At 42.5% G+C, this 11,707-nt stretch overlaps 1 protein-coding gene across 3 annotated transcripts in view; it reads right to left on the reverse strand.

Moving 5' to 3' along the window:
• Positions 1 to 11,680, reverse strand: part of Kif24 (kinesin family member 24) — a 66,805-nt gene extending 55,125 nt beyond the window's left edge. For all 3 annotated transcript variants that reach the window (XM_039111402.2, XM_006238113.5, XM_017593713.3), the window contains exon 1: positions 11,543 to 11,680. The gene's annotated coding sequence lies outside the window, so the exon portion shown is untranslated. The remainder of the gene's footprint in view (positions 1 to 11,542) is intronic.
• Positions 11,681 to 11,707: the final 27 nt, after the last annotated feature.

An 11,707-nucleotide genomic window follows, 5' to 3' on the forward strand; every position in this document is an offset into this window, starting at 1 on the left:
CCAAAGCAGGGTAGGTAGATCACACCTAGATATGATGTCATCTCTTCTTTGCCACCTCATTGGCAGACTCTCTTTCATAGGATAGGCTTCTACTCATCCTTAAAAGGTTTTCTATAAAAACTAGCAGATATTTATATCCATGTTACTGGCTTTATTTCTGTATAATCTATTTCCCAATTCACCCCTAGCCTCTAACTCTGGTTCTTGGGGTTCCTTGATTAAAGCCTGAGGGGTTCACAGCTTGACAGGTGGGATATTTGAGATTATCTGATCACCAAGTGTCCCAAGTCAAATATTTTGTACTTTGCTCCTTGCAACATTTTTTTTAAAATTTTTGGTGGTTCAGATGCAAGGCCTGAGAGATGTGATAGATGAGTCATTTAGCGAATTCCTTAGGTAGGATGGTGTATCACTCACAGTTGCAGCTGTCCATTGCTTCTGCAGGTTCCCTGGCATTTGGCCTGATCTTTGTCCTCAGTAGTATATTCTAGGATGGATAGGAGTACAGGGTGATAAGGCTACCAGGATGTGAGCAGTGGAGGCCTGGGCATCCTCCCTTGCAGCTTTATCAGTTAGCCTGTTTCCTTGGGCTGTTTCTGAGATCCCTTTTTGATGACCAGCGCCATGAATTATGGTCACCTTGAGGGGAAGCCATAATACCTAGTATAAAGCAAGTATTTCGTCCTTATTTTGTAATGGCTTTTCCTTCAGCAGTCAGCAGTCCCCTCTCTTGGTATATGAACCCATGCACATGAGCCATGGCAAAGGTATATCTGCTGTCAGTGTAAAAATGCTGGCTATGGTCCCCTTTGCCAGCTTTAAAGCCTAGGTTAGAGCTTTTAGTTCAGCTTTTTGGACTGACATTCCTGGCAGCAAAGCAGTTGCCTAAATGACAGAGTCCAAGTCCACTACCACTGCCCTGGCAAACCTGGTTCCATCCTGGATGAAGCTGTTCCCATCTGTGAAATAAATGTGCTTGGCATCTGGCCTGGGTATGTCAGTCAGGTCTGGCCTAGTCTTTCTGAACACACCCCAAAACTATAGAGCAATATCTCTGAGGATGGGTCTGGCAGCAGAGTATAAATTATATCTTATATAGGGGGATTCAAATGAAGTGCTTGGAAGTGCACCAGTCTGGCATCGGGCAGCCATTGGCTGGGACTATCCTGGAGAATGCCCTCAATAGCATGGGGGTGGTGATAACAAGCCCCTGTCCCATAGTTATCTTGTCAGTGTCCTTGACCAGCAGGGCGGTTGCAGCTATGGTCCAGAGGCAGGGTGGCTATCCCTGAGCCACTGGGTGCAGCTTCTTAGATATATAAGCCACAGTTCTTTTCCATGGTCCAAGTTTGGGTGAGCACCCCTTTTGCTATCCCCTCTCATTCACATACAGGAAGAAAGGTTTGTGAATGTCCAGGAAGGCCAGGGCTGATGCCTCCAATAGGCTTTTCTTAAGGTCTTAAAAGGTATGTCCATCTCAGGGGTCCATTCAATCTTATCTTCTTGGCTCATGGTGGCCTCATATAATGGCTTTGCTATCTTAGTGAACCTTGGCACTCAGAGTCTACAAAACTCTGTGGACCCCAAAATTCCCGTTTTTGCCTTCAGGTTGATGGAAGTAGGATGCTGAGGATGGTTTGCTTCTGAGTGTCTAACAGCATGCACTGTCCTCCCACTCCCAAACATATATCCCAGATAGGTGACTTCAAGTTGGCCTCCTTAATAGACACTTAGTAGCCAAATTGACTCAACTACTGCAGCAGGTCTTGTGTGGTCTCTAGGCACATCTTCAGGTTGGGGGTGAGGGTGGGTGTGGGGCACAATTATGAGATTATCTACATACAGGAGTAAGGTTATTTGAGGGTGGGCCCACTGGTACTCACCCAGGTCTTCATGTACTGCCTTAGCAAAGGTTCGTGAATCCTTGAGGCAGATGTATCTAAGTCAGTTGTCTGCTGAAGCCTCTCTCCAAATCTTGCCATTCAAAGGCAAATAGAGGCTGGCTTTTGGGTGTCAGAGGCAAGTTGAAGAAAGCATCCTTCAGGTTGAGCACAGAGCACATAGTGTGCTTGGGAAGAGGCTGCTGAGCAGGGTTTAATGGTTTGGAACTGTGGGATGGATGTCTTCCACCTACTTGTTTACCACCCTCAAATCCTGCACAGGTCGATATTCATTGTAATGGGGCTTCTTGACAGCAAGGAGAGAAGTGTTTGATGACAATTGGCAAGGAATCAGAATCCCTGCTTTTCAGTCACTTGAGGCACAGGGTGATCCCATTCTGGCTTCTCTGGGCCTTGGATATGTTCTGGTTTGGGCTCAGGTGGCCCAGCCTTGAATTGGACTAGAACTGAAGCCCAATGATGGGTGAGTCCTATCAGATTCTTTTCTGCCCAGACCTTGGGACTTCTGTCAGAAACCTCTGGAGCAACAGGCTCAGAGATGGAGCTGGCTAAGGGAATAATTTGTATTCCTCCTCTAGAACCAAGGTCAGTACATGGATGGGGGCCATTCTTATCCAGGACTTCTACTCCCTCTGAGCCAAAATGGATTTGGGCTCCCATTTTGGTAAGGAGGTCTCTTCCCAGCAGGGGGTATGGACAACCAGGGATAATCATGAATGAATCAGTTACGTGTCCCACTCCCAAGTCCACCTTTCTTCAGGTAGTTCATGGATAGGGCTTGATGTCCTTTGCCCCTTGCACCTACTTTTTCTGGTCTGACAGTGGACCCCCACGGTTGTTTTGAAACTGAATGTTGTACCTGTGTCCACAGGTTACACAGGGGTCATGGAGGGGACTTGAGATGTTCTGAGTCATCTAGTTCTTCCAACTCTAGAAACTTTGGACCCCATCTTGGGTTTCTTTTAGGGCACTCATTTTTCCAATGGCCTCTCTCTTTGCAACTGGCACATTGGTTCCTCTGTAATGGAGGGCTGTTTCTCCTTTAGTGGGAACTGGCTTATATTTGTCCCTTCTGTGAGCAAGTTTAGCTACCTTTCATTGGTTCATAGTGGTGAGCAGCACTTTCGCCAGTTTTCAGTCTGTTGACTATCAGGGCTCTCTCAATTGTTAAAAAACCTTCTCAGTTGTAGCTACTAATTCAGTTAGTTTCTTACACACAAAGCTGTCCAGGTATTGAAGCTTCTGATGGCTTACAGGGGCAGCCTTTGATTGACAAAATGTTTATGGCAGGTTGGTTCTCTCTGGCCTAACAGAGTGTAGGAAATTTCTAGGAAATTTCCATCATTCTTTCTAGGAAATTTCTCAGTGACTCATCTTTTCCCTACACTATCTGAATTACTTTGGACAAATTTGTAGGCCATCTAGCAGCTTCTCGGAGCCCCCCCCCCCCCCCCCCATTAGAACTTGGCAGTAGACCATGAGTTTCCCCTTAACTGCATCAGTGTTATGGTCCCAATCGGGCTGAGTCATAGGAAAGACCACATCAATAACAACCTAGATCTGGGTGGGCAGCCCATCTGCTCTTGGAATGAACTTCCAGGTGGCTACCATGATCCATTCCCTCTCTTCACTAATGAAGAGGACCTGGAGCAGTTGTTGGCAATCATCCCAAGTCAGTTGGTGAGTCAACATTATTGAATGGAAGCGGTCTATCAAAGCAGATTGTTTTTCTGAGACTTTAGGGTTCTGAAAAATTCCAATTATGTCATTAAATAGCAAAAGGAATGTATGTCATAAAATATCTCCCCATCCCACCCCCATCAGGCAGTGCTGTGGTCCTGAGGGGTAAGGCCATAGTAGAATCAGCCCTCTGGGCAGTATGGGCCCAAGTGTGGGGCGGACTCTGCAGAGTTGGGATTTCCCTCTTTTTTTGCCTGTACCTGCTGAGCAGGGGGAGCAGCAGGGACAGGAACCTAAGGGGAAAGTTAAGAGATCCTCTTCAGGGGCCTAAGGAGAAAGTAGGTAGGTGGCAGAGGCTGAACCTCCCTAATGGCGGCATAGCTGGTGATAGAAAAAGTTTCATCCAGGCAGGGGCTTCTCAATTAAATACCGACACATGGTGATATATGGCACCTAATCTGGGTGGCCTATGGCTTTCCAGATTCTAGCCTTTACCTTTTAAATAGTAGAGGGATGGAAAGTTTCCCCATTGGGCCATCCTACCTAGAAGGTGGGCCATTCGTTCCTGTAAAAGATGGCTAGTTTGCCACGACTAACAACCAGACCACAACCCAGCAGAAGTTCTTAAAATGGTTCAAGATTAAGCCTAACGGGGTGGTCTGTGTATGCCCCATTTTAGGAATCAAAAGGAATTAGACCAAGAACTTGTACAGGAAGAAAAAAATCAAGACAAAAGATGTAAACACAGAATGACATTTCTGGGGAACTGAAAAGATAGAGGTTATCTCATATCTCAGGTGGTCCTCCTTCCTGCCCATGAGAGACTCAAAAACTCAGAGCCAGTTCATGAATCAGATGAGAACTACTGAGTTCTCCCTCTCCTGGTAGGGGGTTGGGAATAGCCTCCATAGCCCCTGGTGGGGTGACAAAATATCCAGTTTGTCCCTCTCGGCCTTCAGATTAAACCCAAAACAGAAATACTGAGACTAACAAGACAATTGACGTTTGGGCACCTGGACTTACCAATTGGCAGGGAGTAAACCTGCCCTGGAAAATGCTCAACTATTGAAGTTGAGGCGGCAGCTCCAGCAATCCCAGACAAGTCCCCAATGTAAGGGTCTGTGAATCACCAAAGAATGACATCCCAGACTCAATAGTATGCAAAAGCAAAGAGTGTTTATTTTGCAGATAGCCAGCATGCAGGGGTCTAGCATTCATCAAAATGGCCACCTCATGGTGAGCTCCCAGACTCAAGTTAAAGCTGATTAGGGGAATTCCAGAGAGGGGTAGGTGACCTTTATCTTGATTGGTTGGCACAATTTCTAAGAGTACTGGTGACTCTGGGATTGGCCAAGGTTCTGGGGACTTTCCAGAACTGTTGCTAACTATTCTTGCCTCAGGCCAGATGGTGGAGCAGCTCCTGATTGTGGGCTGTAGTTTTTCATGGTTTGTTCAGTTTTGGGAAAAAGAAACTTAGGCTTACTCCTCTAGAACTGGCATCTCACCGCCTGTCATGGAGTCAATCTAGCTCAACCTTCTCAACGCAAATTATAACACACACGTATACACGCAAAAAAAACGCAATCAAAACTTATCAATAATTCCTTTTTAAAATTTTGCTTAGGTCCTTTTGTTCCAGAACTCACTTTGTAGACTAGATTGACCCTGAACTCAGAGATCTACCTGCTTCTGCCTGCTGGGATTAAAGATGTGTGCCATTATACCCAGCTCAATAACTCCTTCAAGTTCCTAATGCCTTTTAAAAAATAGTTTTATTTTACGCATATGAGTATTTCTTGAGTGTACTACATATATATCTGGTGCCTTCAGTGGCCAGAGGAAGGTGTCAAATTTCCAGAAAACAGAGCTACAACTATTGTAAGCTGCCATATGTGTGAAGGGAATTCTTTGCAATAGGAGCAAGTGCTGTTAAGGGCTAAATCATGATTCCATTCCCCCATCCCCAATTCCTAAACAGTCAATTCTGTCCCTAGGCAATCACTGACCTGGCTTCAGCCATTAGAAATGGGGTTCTGGGTTTGGGGATTTAGCTCAGTGGTAGAGCACTTGCCTAGCAAGCACAAGGCCCTGGGTTCAGTCCCCAGCTCCAAAAAAAAAAAAATGGGGTTCTGGGTTCTGTCTTTTAGCAGTTTGCATAAAATAAAATCAGATAGTTGAAGTATTTAACTTTAATTTTAAAAAATATTTTGGCTTTCCGAGACAAGATCTCACTATGTAGTTCAGACTGATTTGAAATTTACTGAATTAAAGATGGCTCTGTAATTAAAGCATGTGTGTGTGTGTGTGTGTGTGTGTGTGTGTGTGTGTGTGAGAGAGAGAGAGAGAGAGAGAGAGAGAGAGAGAGAGAGAGAATGTGTGTCTTTCTATTATGTATCCCTGGCTGTGCAAACCAGGCTGGCCTGGAACCCAGAGACCCACCTGTCTGCCTCCTAGGTGTTGGAAGTAAAGCACACACCACCATTGGCACTTGTGCTTGTAGAGAACCGAGTTCATGTCTAGCACCCATGTGGTGGTTCACAACCATCTGTGACTCAAATCCCAGGGGACCCAATGCTCTCTTCTGACCTCCATGGGCATCAAGCACATTCATGGTACACATGCATACATGCCCACAAAACACTCATACATAAAATAAACTGAGTTACCAAAAAACAAAACAAAACAAAAGGAACTTTCTGTGGTCCAGAAAGGCCTCAAACTAGAAAACCTTCTACCTTCTGTTAGAAATAAGTTTGGAGTTGCAAAGAAAGGCAATTGAAGTGTGTGGACAAAGCAAAACTTTACTCTTGATCAAAAGGGTGCACCCCTCAAAAAGAAGAGCATGCACACCAGGACAGGAAGTACACTTGGTTTTTATTCTAACATAAGTGGTCTTTTCCCCATTGGCTGGGGCCTGACTTTACAGTCTTTCTCAATTGGTTAGTTTTTAAATTCCAAAACTGTAATAGGACCTTTGTGTAAACAAAAGCTTGACTAGGTTGTGAGGGAGGATTTAAAATATTATAAAATTTTAAAAGGAAGATCAAAATTTGAAATTATCCACAACAAAACCTACGATGTCTACAAGGAGACTATTTAATGTTTCTTATACTCCCAAGTACAAATATGTGCCACCAGGTCTAGCCAGAGTCATTACTTTACAATTCTATAACATGGAGACTAAACAGAGAATTTTCAATTTTGTGGAAATTTTACCTTTTCTTTCTTAGGACTTTGGAAACAAGTTGAAATGATTATATTGTTTTTCATATCCATTTTTATACTGAACTTAAATGACAGCTGCTAGTGAAAAAGAGGAAATTTCTGAGCATTTATATCAATGAAACATGTCAATCTAAAAAAAAAAACAAATTTAACAAGTTTGTGAAATGACTTAATGACTCAGGAAAGATCATCTATATACAAAGCTATCCCAGGAACAGAGGGATTTTTGCTAAGAGTTTTATCGGCCTTTAGGTAGGGACAAGTCAGTAAGTACCAAAAACCCTAGAATAAATATCAGAATTACAAAATATAAGTATCAGGCTCTAATGTTACCTTGTTGTATGTATCAAGGTCATTTGTTGTTTCTTTAATCACTATAAAGAAATCTAAGATCTATATAACATTCTTTACCAGCCAGAAAAATGGATGAAAATAGCCCAGTTCAAAGACATTCACATTTTTCTTCAGTTTTATTAATTCATACAACATCCCAATACTTCAGTTATACAAGAGAAAATAAGGAAAAACATTCAACAAAGGCATCTAGGATATCAATAAATCTTAATTTTATTGACATAGAATTCTCACACTATAAAATACCCATATAGAGTATTTAATTTAATAAATCTTACTATATTAAAAGTATACAACCATCAATCACAATTCAATTTTAGAAGGTTTTTATCACACACACACACACACACACACACACACACACACACACACACACACGTTAAAAACAACAAAAACAGTTACAATACAAACCCAAACATTTTCAATCACTTTTTATAAGTATTTCTGTACCTCAGGTTAGGTACAAGATCCCTAAGAACACACAAGAATGCCCAATTCCAAGAAGCAAAATAAAAGGTAAACAATACAGAATATGCTTCTCTCTACAAGAGAACTAGTTATTTCAAACTCCAGGGATTATCCTATCTATAGTAACTGAGCTTCACAAGAGACAAAGGGCAGGAGACAACTGCTTAAAACAACAGCTGCAGAAGAACTAAAACAGATGGTACTCAATGGAATTCCTACGGTTAGGGGTGGTGGATTCTGGACACTATTACTGCCATATTACTTTAAACAGAAAGAAAGAAAGAAAGAAAGAAAGAAAGAAAGAAAGAAAGAAAGAAAGAAAGAAAGAAAGAAAGAAAAAAGACCTTTGAGATTGTTTGCAAATTTAAAAAAAGTTAGTTTCATGTTAATCACCTAAAAATAAATCTAACAAAATTGCTGAACCCAGTCATCTTAAGTCAACACAGGCCTACTATTCTAAATACTAAGGTTTAATATAGGGACAAGTAGCAACCAATGTTGGGTTTAAATGCAGTGGTTTATTTTTATTTTTAAAATTTTAGTTTAGTTCAATCTCAGGAAGTTGTCACTTAAAGATTTTTTTGCCAGTTTGCAGCCATAAAACCATGTCAACAAACCATATCTCATGTGTTTACCTAGAAAAATAATGGCTACAATCAGTCTTTATAAATTCCCAAGCTGGCTGGGCAGTAGTGGTGCACACACTCAGGAGGCAGAGGCAGATGAATGTATGTTTGAGGCAAGCCTGGTCTATAATGTTAAGTTCCAGGACTGCCAGGGCTAACAGAGAAACATGTCTTGAAAAGCCAAAATAAACAAACAAATAAATTTCCAAGCTACTATGATTTCAGTCATAGTCAAACTCCTTTGGAAACAGTTGTTCCTATGGAATCAGGCATTACTCACACAGGGATGATGCTGAGAAAGCATAATTTAAAAATAACCTCAGTCGGGAGTGGTAGTGCACATCTTTAGTCCCAGTAGTCCAGAGGTACAGGTAGGCAGATATCTGTAAATTCAAGGCCAGTCCACATAGTGAGTTTATGTGTGTGTTTGTGTTTTAACACAGGGTCTTATGTAGCCCTAATGGCCTGGAACTCACTATATAAGCCAAATTGGCCTTGAACACAGAGATTATTAGTGCACACCTTTAATCCCAGCCTGTCTCCAGAGTGCTGGGATTAAAGGTGTGCACTACCACATTCCCAGCCTCACTTAACAAAACTTGTTAACCTACAGTACACAAAGTTTGAACAAATTTGCTAAGTCTACATGGAGAAACTAGGTAAATACCTCATAGACACTAGATGAAGAAATATGAGAAAAATTCAACCCTTCATTATACAGAAAACAAAATACCAACCTCTCAGCTCCTCCTGCACCATGTCTGCCTGGATGCTGCCATGCTCCTGCCTTGATGATAATGGACTGAACCTCTGAACCTGTGAGCCAGCTGTCCTTGTAAGAGTTGCCTTTGTCATGGTGTCTGCTCACAGCAGTAAACCCTAACTTAAGACAGTAGTGATCAGCTTGCTTTCTCCACTCTTAGACTGTCCAGAATCCCCTGCCTAGGACATCCACAGTGAGCAGGTCTTCCCACCTCAGTTAATACAAGTCAATCTTCCACAGACATCAGTTTTTCCCACGTGGTTCTGTTTTGTCAAGTTGACAATTAGCATTAAACATCACAATATCTAAATCACAACAGCTGCTATACTTGACATTTTGTTGTTTGAGGCAAGGTTTCTCTGTGTATCCCTGGCTGTCCTAGAACTCACTCTGTAGACCAGGTTGGCCTTGAAATCCAAGATCTGCCTGCCTCTGCCTCTCAAGCGCTGGGATTAAAGGCATGAGCCACTACTGCCTGGCAACATTTTGAATCTTTTCATTAATGTTAACTCTGAACTATGAATTTCATATAAGAAAGAATAATCAGCAATAATATTGTGACTGTACAGGCCACAAGTCAACAATGAAATAGTCTTGGAAATGAAGCAGGATTCTGGATATCTGATGAATGGTCAGAGGCTGAGCTGTTAATATGTTCTGAAGAGAATGGTCACAAAATTGTCTCTGCAGAATATAAATGCAAAGAAAAAATGTCTTAAAGGCAGGCAAGAGGGCTCAACAGATAAAGGCACTTTCTGCCAAGTCTGATGACCCAAATAAATCTGGAAAGGAGAACCTACTCCCCAAAAGCCATCCTCTGTTCATACACAGACACACAACAACAAATAAAACAAATAATAAAAGGTTTTAAAAATTTTCCAAAGTGAGTGTGTTGGCTTATATTTATAATTCCAGCACTCAGGAAGCTGAAACAGGATTATTATTGCATGTTCCTACAATGTAAAATGCTATCCCCAAAAAAGTTTTTTTAAAAAATGGAGCTGGAGAGATGGCTTAGCCTTTAAGAGCACTGGCTGTTCTTTCAAAGGACCTGGGTTCTTTTCCCAGCACCCACATGGTGTCTCACAACTGTCTATATCTACACTTGCAGGGAACCCAACCCTCTTTTGGCTTCCTTCATACCACACACACACAAGGTATACATAAATACAGGCAAAACACTCATACACATAACATTTATAAAAAAAAAAAAGCCAAGGCCAAGGAAATACCTTGGTAGGTAAATGCACAAAACCTATAAGCCTAATGATCTAAGTTCAATGCCTAGAACCCCATTAAAGGTCACATGTGGTATCACACATCTGTAACCCCAGCACTCCTAGGGAGAAGTGGGGGAGGGGGTTACAGAAATATCCTGGAATATGCAGTGCAGCAGCCTAAACAAGCTGCGTGCTCATGAATCTCATGAATGAGATATTCTCTCTCTCTCTCTCTCTCTCTCTCTCTCTCTCCCCCCCCCCCTCTCTCTCTCTCTCTCACACACACACACACACACACACACACACACACACACACACACAATGCTAAGTGGAAAAAAAAAACCCTCAAAGTCAAATAACTGATTTCATTTTCCAAAGCACAGATAAAATGTGACGATAGTTGGAGGTCACTAAATAACACTGGCATATAACAACAGAATGGTCTGTTTTAAGCAAATATATTTAGGGGTCTGATAAGAGGTATTTTTAGGCCAGACTACAATGTGGGGAAGAGGTGTAGCAACCAAGTTACAATTTTACCTTTCTAAACATAGAGTTCCAGGATAGTCACATCTAACTTTGTCTCCAAACAAATAACCCCACACACAAAAATTAAAATAATAAAAGCAGTAAACAATGAATTAATGTCAGTATGCTAGTGGTCAGCTCGCCTTCTCTACTCTTACTACTGTCCAGAATTCCCAGCCTAGAGAATACTGTCATCCACAGTAAGCAAGCAGGGCTTCCTGCTCCGATTGTGGGGCTGCCAACGCTGAATTTTCTAGCTTTTTTGTATATGAGATTAGGGTGTCCTCTCTTCCACCTGCTCCCAAATTGTTTGAATAGAACAAGACACAAAAGATAATCGATTCTATTCGTAGTGAGTTAAAGCCAACTGAACTTTCCTTTAAAAAAAAAAAAAACTACTATGCGTAAGGCATTGCGGAAAGGCTTGTCTTATCTCAGAGGTCAAAATTAAATGAGGAAAAGAAGAATGAGGTTTCCGGAAGTTCACAAAAACAACCCAAAGTCGAATTCAGGCTAGCTCTGAAGAGCATGTTTCAAAGGCAAGGGGCCTTTGGGGATTCAGAAAGGCCTCAAGAATGGTGGCGTTCGAGGTAACTGCTGGAGAAACCGCAGACGGGGAGACGAAATAGGAGAGTGCGTGAACCCTCGAAGAATCCGAGAAGCCAAGCTCTAGTTACCCGGCAAATACCGGTCTCGACACACGCTACTCTGAGACAAGCGCACCCTTTCCCTCGCAGGCGCAGGGCTTGGGCTCAAGCCAAAGCCACCGTGTCTCACCTCAGGGCCTTCCCGGCTCCTCCTCAGTCAGTTTCTCGGAGGACGGAAGAATTAGTGCCGTCAGGAGAAAGCCCTAAGCCGGGCTAGCAGAGCGTCCCGTCAACCCGCCTAAGGAGTCCGCCAGGCCACATCTCTATGGCAACGCCACCAAGCGCCAGTTCGAAC

The sequence above is a fragment of the Rattus norvegicus genome, chromosome 5 (genome assembly GCF_036323735.1).
Source record: "Rattus norvegicus strain BN/NHsdMcwi chromosome 5, GRCr8, whole genome shotgun sequence".
Classification (NCBI taxonomy): Eukaryota; Metazoa; Chordata; class Mammalia; order Rodentia; family Muridae; genus Rattus; species Rattus norvegicus.